The 13,436-nt window shown below is 36.7% G+C and overlaps 1 long non-coding RNA gene across 1 annotated transcript; it reads left to right on the top strand.

Annotated features, from left to right (window-relative positions):
* The first annotated feature begins 842 nt into the window (after positions 1–842).
* LOC140616522 (uncharacterized) lies at positions 843–4,160 on the top strand. Its single transcript, XR_012016998.1, has 3 exons — positions 843–955; positions 3,710–3,875; positions 4,022–4,160. It is a non-coding gene; the product is annotated as an uncharacterized lncRNA (long non-coding RNA).
* The last annotated feature ends 9,276 nt before the right edge of the window (positions 4,161–13,436 follow it).

Raw genomic sequence — 13,436 nt, 5'->3', positions numbered from 1 at the left:
GATGGGAATCTCATCTGCAAAACAATAAAAATGAAGGGTATCTCCTTCTTAAAATTCACGGTTTAATTTTTATGAACTCCTTTGCTAAATATAAGCATGGGATAGAATGGATCAAGGTTCTTGGGCTCTCTGACGCCAAACACAGAGACTTGGACAACAAGTCCAAGGCAGTTTTGCCTTTTCGTAACTTGCAGGTGTTTGGTATCTTAATAGCTGCTGCCTGATTTAGAGACAACCCATGCAAAATAGAGGCTCTCCAGCAGAAGTTCTGAGTTGGAAATGCAGCTTCAACACTTTCTGACTCTGACTTTGGACAAACCATTCACATTTTCTAATATCTGTGTGCTTATCTGAAATATAGGATAAATAATACTTGTCTCTTAAATATATCATAAGGAATTAATTTTTTATCTATAAAACTTCATCCTTCCGAACTGCACATAGTCAGCATACAATAAATGTTGGTTTCCTTCTCCCCAGGTAAGAAAAAGTGCTTAATAAATTATAAAAGCTATATGTGAATACAAGCCATTTTTTATTATACTGTGTTGCTTCAGGATTCCGATTTTTTTACAAAAAAAAAGTTTTAGAAAGAAAAATTTAGTTTCTTACAATTCTTGGCATAATATAAGTACACAATAAAAGTCATCTTTCTCACCATTTTCCAAACTTTTTGGCACTTATTAGCAAAGACATGGCATGTCAAACAAAGGATTTTCCTACATCAAAGCAATTTTTCTTTCTTTGTTTTGTCTTTCTTTTCTAACATCAAAAATATCCTTTTGAAGGGTCATAAATATCGTAGAAAAGAAACACCAAGTCTAAATCTCCCCTCTCTCCTTAGACAAAATTCAAGATGTATGCATCTGAAATACAGAGAAAAATAATTGAAAAGGTGCAATGATCCATCCAGTGGTATCTTTGGCTCCATGTGTATGCTTCTCAAAGTGGACAGGTACTTCTATGTTTGCAAATACTGGTCATGTTTTCATTTTCCATCCTTACAGGAATCAGCACAAGTCTGCTATGGATACCTTATACTAAATCAATGCAGGGTATCTGTGCTTTCCAGGTAATTTTCTTGGCTCTCTCATCACTATTAAAATCACAAATCCAGGGTTTATGTTCCATATTAATCCTTTGCTGAATAATTTTTAACAAATTATTTGTAGATCTAGTTAGAGAAATAAGGAAGTATTGAGGTCGGTTTCCTAGCTGGTACATCGCTTTATTTTTGACATTTTTATCTTATCATTGTAAAACACAGACTTTCAAAATATATTTTAATTTATTTCACAGTCTCATCGAATGGCTTTATATAAATGGTAATAGCATGTTGGAAGAAGATAATGCACGTAGCCTTTCCTTTACATAGGACCTCCTCTTTCCACATAAGGCCCTATTGTAACTTCAGCCACTTGCTTTTAGGCACAGGACTATGCTTCATTCTCACTGCGTAAAATCACAGATTTTTAAAATGGATTTAAATTTAGAAAGTTAGACCAGATATTTTTTCATTAAATATGGCTTGCTAATATATAGCCATCACAAACAGAAATTTTTATCTATATAAAATACATACTTATCCTAACAACATATACTTTTAAGTCAAAAAAAAGAGGAAAAGACAAGGAAAGGAAAGAAAAGAAAAGTCACTGCCAAGGTGCACCTTTTATTTGCAAGTTATTTTACTCTGTGTCATTTTAGTAACACAGTTTGTTAATGTCACATAAATTTTAGGTATAGCAAAGGTAAGTTAGGATATACAGAACTAAAATCTATAAGAAATAAAAAATGTATTATCACCAATTTTGACATATTGTTGCCAATTAGAACATCTATAAGGTGTGTCAGCTGTTGATTTGAGAAATCTAAGTTGTCATATTAAAATTCTACTCAAAGAAGCCTAAAGAGTGGAAATGTTTGAAGAAAATTTTCTCTATTAAAGAGTCTTCATATATCTTACAGACATTGCAGAATAAAAAACATGAACCAGAAAACCCATGAAAATATATAAAGCCTGTGGGTGTAATAATCATATCTATCAACTAACTGATGTATTTTACTATATTGTATCACATACTTTCCACAAAATAAAACATGAGATTTAATAAGTGTTCTTATTGTATCTGAGATATGTGTCACAGTTAAAAAATGTATTAATAAATGAATGAGCCATGAAGCATAATATTAAAACAAGCACCCATGAACCTACTACCTGACCTAAGAAATATGACCTCCCAATGCTTAGTGGCCCTCATGGGGTCCTTCTCCACTCACTCCCTGGCCTCCTTCTTAGAGGTAGCTGCTGACTGGATTTTGATTTATTGTCTTTTTTCTGCTTTGCTTTAAAATTTTACTACATGTATTTATAAACCCTTGTCAGTATATTGTTCAGTTTGTTTTTGAATTTAACAAAAATACAGTATGTATTCTTAGCATCTTTTTCCTCTCAACTTTATGTTTCTATAATTTATTGAGGTCAATTAATATGGCTATAGTTCACTTGTTTTTACTCATGTATGGTATTTCTTTAAATGGTTATATCACAATTTATCTATCCTTCCATTAATGAACATTTAGTTACTACATTTTTTTCTTATCACAAACCATGCTGCTATAAAGAGTATTATAATTATATATGGATGCAGGCATGCAAGCATTTTTCTAGAGTATTTATCTAGGAGTGGATCTGCCACATCATAGAGTGCTTTAGTTTGAATTCCACCAAATCCAGATCTTGAGATGAGAATTTGGATGCATGAGTTTATTTGAGTTGTTATTCCAGGAAGCGTGGGAAAGCAATAGGGAAATGAGGCAGATAAAGAAGGAATGTCCCTAAGTGGTGTATTCATGAGTGGTCACTACTGTGGGCAACTGGAACACAATTCCCATGGGGAACCTTCAAGGGGCTGTCAAACTTACCTCAGAAGTGTCCTTTCAAGGGGTAGGAAAGCTAGGTTAATTATCCAACACTTTCTGCCCCTCATTGCTCAGGATTGGTCTGGCGGGCAATGAAAACCTTGGCACTGCCAGCTTGATCCAAGCATAGGCTGAGCAAACTCCTGGCAGATGCTTTAAAAGCCATTAGCATGTCTGGAACCTGTACCTGAGCCGCTGCTCACATCCAGGGTTGACTATGTTGGTAAAGGAAGGGCCCTGACAATCTGGACTACATTATGTATATACAAGTTTAACTTTGTGTAACAACAATAAAGCAGTTGTACCAGTATAAATCCTATCAACAGAGGATTAAGGTTTCCTTTGCTCAACATCCCATTACACTGCCAGAGTTTTAAACTTTTGCCAATCTAGTGGGTATCACACAGTATTTTTAAAAAGATTATGTTTCTTTGATTGCTAATAAAATAGAGCATTCTTATATAAACTAATTAAATGTTTATATTTTCTCTCTCCAAATTGCTTTGTATGACCTTCATCTGTTTTAAACATATCTATTATGTATCTATCATCTCTCTTTCTCTCTCTCTCTAACTAGCTTGTAGAAATTCTTTATATTGGTTACTAACCTTGACAGTTATATAAGTGTAAAGAAGTTCTTAACTTTAATAAAATTGAATTTACAAAATTTTTTTCTTATGGGTACTGTTTTTTATATTTTGTTAAAGAAACCCCTTTCTTCAAAAATACAAAGATACATTACTATATTGTATTTTAAACTTTTATATATTTTGTTTTTTATATACAGATATTTAATCTTCCTGGAATCTAACTCTATGCATGCTGTAAAGAAGAATCAAGTTGTATTTGTCTTCATATGAATAATTAATTTCCCCAGCACCATTTATGAAAGGATCTATCCTTTCCCACGCATCTGTAATTCCACTTCTGTACCATATGCTGAGCTTCCTTATGTATGTGGTTCTGTTCTTCCTGCAGAAACATCTCATTATTTTAATTACCTAAATCTTATATATAGTTCTGATATCTGATTACCGTTTTCTTCATATAGAATGCTTTTGCTATTATTGATTTTTTGTTCCTCTCTATAAAATTTTAGATCTGCTTTTGAAGCATGAAACTCTCATTGGGATTTTGACTGCAATTACATCATTGAATATAGATATCAACTGAGGGCAATTGACAACTTAATGATTCTGAATTCCTCAATATATGAACAAAGATTATCTCCATTTCCGTATGTCTTATTTCTAAATAAAGTTTTATAAAGTTAGCTGTTTTTTTTTTCTTTTAGATACCCTCTGTCAAGTTTAAAAGCTTCCTTTCTATACTGCTTTTCTAAAGTCTTTCATCATGAATGGATCTTAAATTTTTCCTAACATTCTTTGTGCATTTAAAGTGATAATTATACAGGTTTTCTCTTGTATTTATTTGTGGTATATTACATCAATAGATCCAGTGTGGAACAACCTTATGCTATTGTGATAAACATGACCTGTTCATGATACTCTACTTTCCTGGGTAGTAAGTTTATAGTGGTGAATAAGGCAGTAAGCAACTTCATTCTAACAGAGTTACATACCAATGCGAGTAGGGAAGAAAAAATGATACACAAATGAGCATCGGGATGTATTATGCAATATAAGGTACTGATATTTAGTAAAAAGACATACATATTAACGACTCTGCCACAAAAACAAGGAGATATCAGCTAATCAACTGAGATTACAAAAAAAAAATCTTGCCCATATATTTGAACATGAAATTGTGCTAGAAATCATTGAGTATGACTTGCCTCACCTCAGAGTCCATTACAAATGTGGACAACCATAAGGAACATAAAGAAACAACACTGAAAATGTGAATCAACTAAGGAAATAACAGTAGGAAGGGTTGTCCATTATATGCGGTAGAGGGATAGCCAAACTGAATTAGAATTCCTCAAGTTACATTTTGGCTTCATGCTTCTTAAAGGTGTTCTTTGGACTTTACCCTATAATTTACTATGTAAGTATAAGTAGTATTAAAGAAAATTTGTTGCATTAATTTCATGATATCACTGTGGAAAAAACAAACAAACAAACCCCTAGAGGGAAGTTATGCAGTCTCTTTCAGAATGCTTAGTAACAAGACATGGGTATCCATCAATATTTATAAACAAGTTTATCCACCCAACATTAGCTATGAAATAAGTATCCCTCAGGCTCCTCTGGCTGTGGGTAGATAAACCAGCATATCTTTCTGTGCTGTGGCCTAGGATTCTGGAAATGAATACAGAGTAAAAAAAAGGGCAGAAGTTCAGCTGGTCAGTACCACTGAAGAAAATGTGATCAGATGAAAGCACGGCACCCACACAACAGAAAACTGAGGGACTCTCCAGGCAGCAATGCAACATGCAGTAGTGGAAATGAGAAGAAAGAAGGAATGCTAAAATATGTTTGGGAAAGAGACACTAGAGAACCATGTGGACCCAAACAAAATTCTATTCACAACTGCCCAAGGCCTCAAAAGGAAGTGAATCTCAGAGAATCTTAGTGGGGAGAGGCTCAGGCCTCAGGGAACACGGAGATGACTCCAAGGTCCAGCAGCAAGGGTCTGTGGAAGACTGGTTTTGTCTGGAAGTTTGTTGGAACTTGTACAATAGAGAGGCTGTTTTGAGAGAAGGGACAGTGACACAGCACCAAGTGCCCAGTCACTGGCCATGAGTCTGGGCTTCCAGACCTTCCGAGAGACACTGGTTGGTTCTGGTGGCTGGGACTTAGAAGAAACACATTAGATAGACATGCTTGGGGTCCCCTGGGAACTGGAGCAACTTGTGACAGTCTTAGAGTGAAGAAGAATCAGCACTGGCCAAGAAAAGGGCTCTGCATGGAGCAGAGATGCAGGAGGAAGATGGCTTCCAAGTTTTTCATCTCCGAAAACCTCGACAGTGTTTCATTGACCACAGTGGATATTACTATGTACATTAATTTGAATCAGACCAAACTGGGTTTAAATTCTGCCTTTGCTTTCAATATGGTTTGACCTTCGATGAATTATTTAACCTTCATCAGCCCCGGTCTCCTGATCTGTACAATCCTACCTGCTTGGGTCCTTTTGGGAATATCAAGTGAAGTAATTCACATCACGTGCTTACCTGCTCACCAAAATGCTCAGCCAAAACAGAATAATTCTTTAAAAATCCATAAATGGTAGCTCATATTCACCCACAGATGCTGGAGGAAACAAGGGAAGGTACTCTTCACAGGCACACCATGAGGTGAGCAGACATCTGTGAAAGACCTGGGGAGGGGCACCTGGGTGGCTCCGTGGTTGAGTGTCTGCCTTCGGCTTGGGTCGTGATCTTGGGATCCTGGAATCAAGTCCATCATGAGACTCCCCACAGGGAGCCTGCTTCTCCCTCTGCCTAGGTCTCTGCCTCTCTCTGTGTGTCTCTCATTAATAAAGAAATAAAATCATAAAATAAATAAAATAAATAAAATAAAATAAAATAAAATAAAATAAAATAAAATAAAATAAAATAAAATAAAATAAAACAGCTGGGGAGATGGCATGGTGCTTTGGGAAATGGGTATCTGGGCCTGGGATCCAAGGTAAGCCATGTGGGGCACTCAGCCAAGCCAACCATTTGTCTTACCCTGGCCCTCGATTTCTTTGCAGCAGATGAGTCCTAAGAAAAGTAAGGTACATTTAGATTGGAAAAAACTGTCAAAGGTGACCTCATCCACTCTCTAGCTCAATGGTGGCCCACATGCGAAACTTTTTCTCTCCTCAGCTTGGGTATCTCTAGTAAGAGGGAGTTCATAAACATTATGCAGCTATTTCCTATTGATGTCTGTCTTTAATTTGTTAGAAAGCTCATCTTTTGATGAGCTGAATCCACCTTCCTGCTACTTAGTTCAGCCATCCTGGAGCAACACAAAATAAATATCTTCCTGCTCCTCCCCTTGTGTCCAAGTGTACGAGGCTTTGTCCCTAAGTGTCAGTGATTGTGAGAAACTGGCTTACAATAAAAAGGAAAACTTGGGGGATACTCTTATTACTAGAACTTTTGAAATTGATTTACAGGGGACCTTTACTGAGACCAGGAATGAAATTGCACTTGACATGGGGCACCTGGGTGGCTCAGTGGTTGAATGTCTGCCTTTGGCTCAGGTCGTGATCTTGGGGTCCTGGGATTGATCCTGGGATTGAGTCCTCCATTGGGCTCCCCACAGGGAGCCTGCTTCTCCCTCTGCCTATGTCTCTGCCTCTCTCTGTGTGTCTCTCATTAATAAAGAAATAAAATCTTTATTTTAAAAAAAGAAATTACACCTGACTCAACTCAGAATAGTGAATTTTTATTAAGGGGCCAGATGGGATACAAGATACTTTAAAGAAGAAAAAAAGATGCAAACCTTGCCTTTAAGGAGCATAAAATCTGATTAATTTAGCCATGCTAATGATAGTAGAAGAAAGTCTGGATGAGTAAAGGACACAGTTCAGATACGAAGAAGAAGAAGGAGAAAAAGGAGAGGAGAAAGAAGAAGAAGAAGAAGAAGAAGGAGAAGGAGAAGGAGAAGAGGAGGAGGAGGAAGAGGAGGAGATGATGATAGGAGAAAGAAAAGAAAGAAACTCCCTGAAAGTCTACATTTATTAAAGCTAAAAGGTGAAATTTTAAATTAATATAATTTATTATTTTATTATGAAAGCAATTTATGGTCATTGTAGAACAAATGAGAAAATTAGCAAAAAGGATAAAACTACAGAAACATATAACTCAACTACCCAAATATATAACCAAGGTTCATTTTGTTGATGTAAACCTCTACTATGGATCTATGTAGATTTTTATTTGGAATTATACTGGATGTGTTATCTTATAAACTTTCCCTTCATGTTTATTATGAGTATTTTTGTTAATAAATACTCAATCACCTGTGTTTAATGGCTGATTAGTATTTCATTAAAAGACTGCATCATCTTTTATTTAACAAATTGCCTATAGTTAACGTTTTGGTTATTTCCAAATTTGGATAGTGTAAATAGCACTCTCGTGGCTAAATCTTTGCATACACTTAATTATTTTTCTTAAGATACATTTCTGGATGTGGAATTGCTGGGTCCAAGCATAAGCACATATTTGAGCCTTTATATAAAGAGTGCCACACTGAATTCCAGAAATATTGTATTATAAGGGGATAATACTGATAATTTCTCTATCATTTACCAATGATGTGAGTATTGTTGTATTTAAACATCTGCCAATGTAACAGGTGACCAATCATATGCCATTGTTTTAACTGGATTTCTTTGATTACTAAAATGAAAAAGGTCTTTAAAGATGGTTATTTTGCAGTCACCTTCCTTCTTCATGAAATGCCTATTTTTACACAGGGTATTAATTTTTTTCATTCGATATGTATATTCTGAGTATTGCCTATATGCCACAACTATCCTAGGTGTTGAGAATATGTTAACAAACCAAAAGACAGGCAGACAGACAGAAATCCCTGCCCTCCTGTAGCTTACATCCCAGCGTGAGTCTATATTCCAAGAGGCTTAATGTGGAAAGGATATTGACCACTTCATCATATTTTTTCATCCTTGATTTGTCATTTGGAAGCAGATGTGTGTTTTTAGGGCAAAGGGCTAAGAGGGTGATAGAATATCAGAGGTGGACCAGATCTCAGAGGTGGACCAGATCTCTGCAGTAAATCCCATCATTTTATACATAAGGAACTAGAGGAGGCCCACAGAAAGAAAACACTTGTCCAGGTTCACAACAGACTAGTGACCAAGAACAATCCCAGAGTCCAGGGCAATATCTAGTTCAGAAAACTGAAAACAAAATCCTCTTTAATTCGCTATATTTATTTCACTTTTTGATTCTGCATTATACAAATAATAGCTAACATGTACCAGGGGCTTTCTTTCTTTCTTTTTAAGATTTTATTTATTTATTAGAGAGAGAGAGCACCAGATGGAAGAAGGTCAGGGGGAAAAGCTGAATGGGAAGCCCAATGTGGAACTTGATCCCAGGACCCTGGGATCATGACCTGAGCCAAAGGCAGATACTTAACCACCGAGCCACCCCGGTGCCCTACTGGGGGCTTTCTACATTCCAAGCATTGTGCTAAGCACTCTGTAGGCCTAAATTTCTGAAACTCCCCCTGGGAGGTTGGACCGAGCATCATCTGTTAAACAGATGGGCAAACCAGGGCTTGGAATACATAAATAATAGAAGCCTTAATAACTAGTACTTGGCAAACTCTGACTCAGATCTAGGTCCATCAGTCTCCAAAGGCCACCACCATCCTATGCCCATCCCTAGAATGGTCCTAGGGAATCTATTGGTGTGAGAAATGTGCAGGGAAAGGAGAGATTAAGAACAAAGAAAAGCAAGCTGGCCACATTCTAAAATGCTGCAGATGTGGCTGCTGCTGTGGCATGAGCAGTCCTGGGGAAAGAGCAGGTGTAAATCCAGCCTTGAGATAACACTGAGCCAACAGATTCCGGGGAATCTTTGAGGGCCTCTGCTTGTCCATTTCATTCTTTTTCTCCTCTGCTCAGCTTTGGGCTGCCCAGTGCCTCCAGCTCCTTCCCCATCTCTTCTCAAATCTTTCTGATTCCACTGTCATATCAAAGTCTAAAAGATATGAGAACAAAGTAAGAGTTATTCACCCAATCTGCATGTGACATTTTCATTCTTAAACAAGTCAGGATCTCAGAGTAAGGGGATTAAGCACTAATTGCAATTCCAGGCATCCACTTACTTTCATGATAAAATACTTGGCAGTTTCTTTGTTTCTTTGTCTCCTGCCTCCCTTTCTCCTTCCCCCCTTCCTTCCTCCCTTCTTTTTTCTCTTCCTTCTCCTCTCCCTCTCCCTCCACATGTCCCCCCACCATGCCTCCCTCTTCCCCTCTCTTTTTGAAGTAGAACATGTCATTAGACCCAGTCATCCCAGCACCTTGACAAAACCTACTTTGATGACTATTCCCTTGGCCATAATTTTGCTGTTACCTCAAAGTACACATCCAAATTATGACAAGGGTAAGATCAGGAGAGTGGGACAGACATTGGATGTTAGAAACTCAACTATTCCTTTCTCAAGATGTGGAGGAGCCTCTCTGCCTGCCTTTCCCACTCATGCCTCTTCTCACTCAGGAGCTCCTTCTGCTTCCTTAGCCACCCAGCCCTTCCACCCCAATCAGTGCCACCTCAAATGGGAGAAGCTAGAGCAGGTGGGAGATGGTCAGTGATGTATAGGAAGAGTGGCTTTTCATCTCTATGGTCAAGTGTCAGCCAAAGAATATAGCATGATGTTCTGGAAGGCAGTAGAATCCCAAAGGCCTCAGCTCATAGGTATGAAACCTGCAATTAACACAGACTTCTTTTGTAGCCAAAAAGACAAAGGACCTGCTAGGTAATAGAAAATTATAGATTGGTGAAAAGCATGCAGATTTGTTAGTTTTACCACAGTGCTATAAAAAGCTAGTATTTCTTTAGACCTAATTATTGATGTTATTTCATTCATAGTGCATAAAGAAATTTTGGAACCTATGAAAACTTAACGCTGATAAATATTTTAGTGCATTTTCATCACTATGAAGAAACATTTATTAAGTGCTTAACTACCTGTGGTGCTTTCTCTGGTCTGATGTGTGAAGGAAGTCAAACTGATAGAATTCGGGTACTCAAAAATAGAAAATGTTGAAACAAACTGACTCAAAGGACATTCAAACAGCAGAGTAAGTATGTACAGAAACAAGGGCAAATGATCTCAAGCACAAATGTAACTGGCATGCAATGAGGCAGGAAGGAGCTAAATGATGTAAAAGTGCTGAAAAGGACATTTTGTCCAGAAAGGCAGCAGTTTTATGTTTGAGGCAGTTTTTGCTTATTGAGTTCAACCATTCTGTTTCTTGAGAAAAGGATGGCTTTGTATTTTTCTGAGTCATCAGAAAAAAATAGTATAGTCTGTTCTTGGAGGATAGTATTCCAGGGGATAATTATCATAAAAATTATAAGTGGCAGTTTACCTTCTCTGAAAGTACCAGACAACGTTGTCGTTGGTTTTTGAGAGCTGGGGCAAATCAGGGAAAGTGGCTGTGCTATCTGAGGCCATAACATGTAGCTCATCAGGTGAAGAGGACCAAAAGAAAGATGTGACCAGAGAATCCCATCAAATGAATTGATATTAAGGTAGTGGTAGAATTTGTAGGAGAGAAGGCAAGCTGAGACTCATCCTCTGCTGACCAAGTAACTAATAAAAAATATGTCCTTGAGACATAAAAATGAAGAAAAAAATAAGAGGTAATCCCAAGAAATTGCAACGAACATAGGACAACTTAACACACGTGAGAACAAGCATGTGAAACAAGCCACACTCTAGGAGAAGATAGTCTCCAGCTCCAATTGTTAAGGATTTGTGACCCAAATATATAAAGAGGTCCTTTTAAAAAGCACTAATAAAAGATAACCCAATAGAAAAATAGGCAAATTATATGAATAGACATTTCACAGAAAAAAAATCACCTTTTACAATAGAAAATGAAATTAAGAAGTTTTAAAAATACCAAGGGTCAAAGGATATAGAGCAGTTAGATTGTTTACCCTCAGCTGGTATGATCGTACATCCCATACATGTTATGTGCCCCCATTTGGAAAGCAATTTGGTTTATCTTTTAAAGTTACAGAGATGCATTCCCTCTCACCCAGCAATTTCATTTCTAGGTGCATAACCTAGAAAAATACTTGCACATGTGACTCAAATGATATTTATAAGAATGTTCTAAAAGCATTGGTCTTCATAGCAAAAATTGGGGTGCAAATATCAGCAAGAAATGAGAATATTTAATTGTAAAATACACATACAATAGAATATTAAACAGGAGTGAAAAAACAATGAGTGATAGCTAGGTGCAACAACCTCTGTGAATCTTGTAAACATAATATTGAATGAAATAAAGCAAATTTCTTAAGTTTCCATACTGTGTGGGACTATTTTTTAAAACCTCAAAACCCACCAATGGACACAGACATTGTAAAATAATTTTTAAGAATTACATGGGACTATCTTGAAGCTTTTGATATAGTGGAGGACCCACCATAGGTTTCAGAGAGATACAGACTGAGGTTTTAAAGCTAATACAAATATGTAGTATCTTTGTTTCTGTCAGCAAGTCTTTTTACTCCTTTGAGCATCAGTTTGTCAGAACAGAACAGAATGTAACAGACATAACATAACATAACTCAATAGTTTTAATTCTAATCATTAACTAACGATAGTTATTAACCTAATTGAGAAGTTAAGGCTCATTAATAATTTATGCTGTTCATTTTGGAATCCTTACACACAGAAGATGACCAATTTGGTCATTTCATGCAAGGGGAGGATGACAAAAGACAAAAGCAGAATTTGGCTCCTGGACATTGTGATTACACACATTTACCAATCCTTTGGTGGAGTGGTGTGAGTGACCAAATTGAATCGCACCGAAATATACATAATGCAGTGGTTGGCTAAGGTCATTTATTAGATGGAAAATTTAAAAATATTTTTTCCTGTAGTATTATCTTAGTTCTCGATCTTTTGTTTATAAGACACCAACTTGAAGCACTCCATTCAGGATTAAAGTAGTGACACTGAAACCAAGCTGGACCAAAAGACCACAGGTCACAGCTTTAAAACCAAGACCTGGGGACCATTATTGAATCTATGAGTTCTGCAGATTCACGGCCAGTATCCAAGTGGGGAATTTATGATTTATGTCTTGCCAGGTAATTCATAATTATACAAACAGAGAAGAAAAGAAAGTTCAATATAATACAATGCACATTGATTTTTTTGGACTACGCTATGAAAGCTTGATGTTAATATATTGGAAAGAAATTCTCAATATCCCGCAAACATTTTGTTGTTGTAATAAATGGCTCTTAATGTTTTGAAATCACCTGATTGTTCTCATAGGTCTTAGGGAGTTTGAAACCCATTTTTATTAGGACTCATGATTCAGGCTCCTGGTAGACAGCTTTGTGAGCATAATGACCTCTCTATAAATATTACTGCTGAGTCAAAACTAAGTGGAACAAGTGAATAGATTTGTGGTTTTCTCCATAGAGACTTAGAAACCCCTGGGTTTTATCTCAGTCTAATTATAGGTTTTGACTTTTTCAAGGTACTAATCAAAGCTTGGCCCTACACAGATCTAATGGAGCCATGTTTCAAAGGCCACAGAAATGGGCAGGTCATTTAAAGTGCCATGGAGTTAATGAGTGTAAATCCATGTATCTTTGCAGGCAAGAACATATTTTCTATCTGGTGAGGGTCTGAAGCAACGACGTGTCTCAGACATAATAAAAGCCTGATGCAGAAAGAATTTGAATTCCAGTTAGTCTAGAGTAAATATGTTGATAACAAGTGTCTCAGGTGAAGAACCCAAAGAAAGAGAAAGAACAGTAACTACTTTGCAGTAACAGGAAAAAAAATGCTTATTAGGATTGTTCTGTAAATAAAACAGTCCTGAGACCT

Source organism: Canis lupus, chromosome 1, assembly GCF_048164855.1.
Source record: "Canis lupus baileyi chromosome 1, mCanLup2.hap1, whole genome shotgun sequence".
NCBI lineage: Eukaryota > Metazoa > Chordata > Mammalia > Carnivora > Canidae > Canis > Canis lupus.
This window is presented reverse-complemented; position numbering and strand designations above follow the sequence as displayed.